A 3776-nucleotide genomic window follows, 5' to 3' on the forward strand; every position below is an offset into this window, starting at 1 on the left:
GCTTAACTGACTGAACCACCCAGGCGCCCATTTTTGTTTCTTTTTTTTCTAAAATGGCCTTTCTACAGTCCTCTTAACCGAGCCACCCCTTTCTCCAGGATGCCTTCCCTAATCCTTGGTGTATTAGTTTGCTAGGGCTACCGAAACAAAATACCCCAGGCTGAGTGGTTTAAACAACAGAAATTTATTTTCTCAGAGTTCTGGATGTTCGAAGTCCATGATCAAGGTGTCAGCAGGGTTGGTTTCTGCTGGGTCTCTTTCCCTCGTTTGCACGCATCTGCCCTCTTGCTGCTGCTTCGCGTGGTTGTCCCTCTGTGCATGGCACCCCTGGTGTGTCTCTGTGTGTCCTAATCCCTTCTTGTAAAGACACCAGTCAGATTAGACTAAAACCCACCCTAAAGGCCTCATTTTAACCTAATTACCTCTTTTTTTTGTTTGTTTTAATATGGATCACTTCATGAATTTGTATGTCAACCTTGTGCAGGGGCCATGCTAATCTCCGTATCATTCCAATCTTAGTATAAGTGCTGCTGAAGCGAGCACTAACCAAATGCAGTCATATTCTGAGATACTAGGGGTCAGGGCTTCAACATATGAATTTGGGGGGACATAGTTCAGTCCCTAACAGCTGGTTTATGTTAGGTCCTGTGTATGCCTGTAGTATGTTGATCTTCCACTATGAGGGCACATAGCACAGTTTCATAGTTTACTACTTATTTGTAAAAGTTTACCCAAGTCAACCCCATATTGCTGCTCACCACTGGATTCCCACCCCAGTACAACAAAACTTGATTTATCTGATAAGTAATTTAGGCACTGTGACAACCTTTCACCTATTCTTCCCAGAAAAATACCACGAAATGCATCATTGCTTGTGAAATATTTAAAATTACCATGATTCTTTTCTACCCTAAAAGTTAAAAGCAAATTAGCCTGAAAATGCAGAGTGAAAATTTTTCCCCTCATTTTTCAAATAACAGACCAGTTATTTCCTAGGGCTAATGACCTGACCAGTAAAACATATAATCCCTTTTATATTTATTAGGAAGATAATCACCACTCAGTACTTTGAAAATATGATCACTGAAGTTCCAGAGCCTCTTTTTCTTTTGCTGTTTGACAAAACAGCAACCCATACTCCTACCTGGATGTTTTATCAGGGGCTCACTTTGTGTTGAAAAGTGCAAGAAAGGGTGAGTAGGCCTAATTTTACATATTCTACATCAAATGTACTGTACTCTCTCCCTTTAGAGCCACTTAAATGAGATTCATATTCCTTAGTATGAAAAACACTGTTTTTCCAACTGGAACCAATCAAGTCTGGAGAAATCATCCTCACGGACTTTGGGAAGGATATTTAGATACTAAATTGCAGATAGACCCTGTACTCACAGTTTAAATAAATATCACATTTTGTGCTGGGACTTGTAAGATTTCTTACTTGTGAGTTACAAATTAACTTTAACCTGCTGATAATTTCAATCTGTTCTGAAATAAATGGACATTGGACTGTGAATTACCATAATGAAAGAGTCCCATTCCCTTCACAACCCAAAAACTATAGTCATTAACAAGTCGAAATTAATATGTAATATACAAGGAGGCAGGAGGTATTTGAAGTTGTACCCACACTATCACATGCCTCAAGGGTAGCATCTGAAATAAACAAAGCACAGTTTAACCTAAGATTCTAATTTGTAACTAGGAAGTGTTCCTTAAAGGCCAACCATTAATTTCATAGTATATTCTTTGCCAAAGAGGAATTTGCCAGTCTATGACTGAACATTATCACAACTTACAACTTTTCAAGGTTGAAAAGGCAAGTTCTTTGCCTTCTAATGGTAAAGTAACCCAACTCAAAGGCACATATAAAAATAAAATTAATGAGGGGTTAACACTTATACTAAGATTGGAATGATATGGAGATTAGCATGGCCCCTGCACAAGGTTGACATACAAATAAGTGGGTTAAGCATCTGCCTTCAGCTCAGATCACCATCCTGGGCTCTCGGGATCACTGAGCCCCAAGTCTGGCTCCCTGCTCAGTAGGAAGTATGCTTCTCCCTCTTCCTCTCCCCCTACCCCCACTCTGCGTGTGCACACTTGCACTCTCTCTCAAATAAATAAGTAAAATCTTTAAAAAATAAAATAAAATTGGTGACATTGGCTACATATCACTCAAGTATGATAGTCATACAGCTAGTACAAAGCACTTGGTTGATTTTCTCTCTTTCCCTTTTGATTTCCTCTCTCATCCTGGAGCATTCCTTCTACTTTAAATCTAACTCTAAAATCTTACTACTACCAAAAATTCTTAATGTATACAACAAAGAAGAGCCTAATAATTGAGTTGATTGGCATAAATCTTTAGAATTATCCACATTTTACCATAACTCTTCAAATATCTTTTGGATTTTTCATCCATAATTGAGTTTTTCAGTTAAAAAAAAGCATCACTTAACTGGAGATTTCAGAGGGATATCTAACAGTTGTGTCAAGTTTACCACTTTCTAGGTATAAGCACAACCTCCAGTTTCTATTCCTATTAATTTTGTCATGATTTTGCAGGTATTTACTCCATCTACAGTCAAAACCCTCCATTTCCTGGACCTCACCTGCCTTTCTAACCTTATTTTCTTTTGTTAAGGAGAAGTAATGATTCTGGAAGCAAAGATGAAGTACTGAGGGAAGGTTTACTGCCAAACAAGGAACCTGATCCAGATCAAAAGTTGGGCTCCAGGGTTGAGACTCTGTGACCTGGGTCTTAGGAAAGCAGAGTGTCCGAGGTCTGGAGATATCCAGGCTCATTGGCTAGGCATTGTGGAAGCATATTTCTGTATTTTGTCAGAAGGCAGTCTCTTCTATGGGTGTGAAGTGCTTGTTTTAGGGTAGTGGTGACTCAGTTGTCCTTGCTGATTCAGGATTATGGAATCCTAGCTATCGTTAAAACAGAAATCAAGTCTGCATTTCCTTCTATCCCTCAGGTGATATCATCATCATCATCATCACCGATAGTATCCTTATAAGCTTCTGTAGATGGGGGCCATGCCTCGTCTTTCTTGGCATCCTCCATGGATGTGTAGAATAAATTTTATTTTGGTCTTAGCTTTTTCAACTATACAAAGAAAATTGGAAGGTTTTTAAAAATGCTCAAAAAATTTTACTTGTAAGGGATTGTAGACAACTTCAATAAAATTTCTGGACCTGAATATTCTTTAATCCAATCCATAAAGTTTGCTTATACTGAGTCCAAAGTACATGTAGTAATTCAAGTGCACTTACATTGATTATAATAGAGCTAGCTATAACATTAGTGATTAATAATTATTATAAAATATTGGTTAATAATATAATTACATATAAGAATTACAAAACCACATAGAATAATTATATAATTATAATACTGATGATTATATCATATAATTTTATGATATAAAATTAACCAATTTAATTTAATAATTAAATCATATTAATATTTAGTCCAAATTACATTTAATAATTCAACATTTTTTCTCCAAGTTTATCCCCAACTTACCGAAAAGTCTACAAATCAGGGGACCTTCTTTTAGCATAGAGTTGTGCCCTATTCTTTTTATCACAAGGTTAAGAAAACAGAAGATAAAGATGACAGTAAAGGAAGACTATGACTTTCTCCCATAAGCGAAAATATCTTTTTTCCCAAATAGATGGATTTTAATTTTTTTAATTTTTAATTTTTTTAAATTTTGTTATGTTATGTTAGTCACCATACAATACATCATTAGTTTTTGATGTGG

The 3776-nt window shown here is 36.4% G+C and overlaps 1 non-coding gene and 1 pseudogene across 1 annotated transcript; one reads left to right on the forward strand and one right to left on the reverse strand.

Annotated features, from left to right (window-relative positions):
- Positions 1-439: 439 nt before the first annotated feature.
- On the reverse strand, positions 440-543 carry LOC123324412. Its single transcript, XR_006539789.1, has one exon. It is a non-coding gene; the product is annotated as a U6 spliceosomal RNA (small nuclear RNA).
- Positions 544-1888: 1345 nt separating this feature from the next.
- On the forward strand, positions 1889-1983 carry LOC123324457 (annotated as a pseudogene).
- Positions 1984-3776: the final 1793 nt, after the last annotated feature.

The sequence above is a fragment of the Neomonachus schauinslandi genome, chromosome 3, assembly GCF_002201575.2.
Source record: "Neomonachus schauinslandi chromosome 3, ASM220157v2, whole genome shotgun sequence".
Lineage (NCBI taxonomy): Eukaryota > Metazoa > Chordata > Mammalia > Carnivora > Phocidae > Neomonachus > Neomonachus schauinslandi.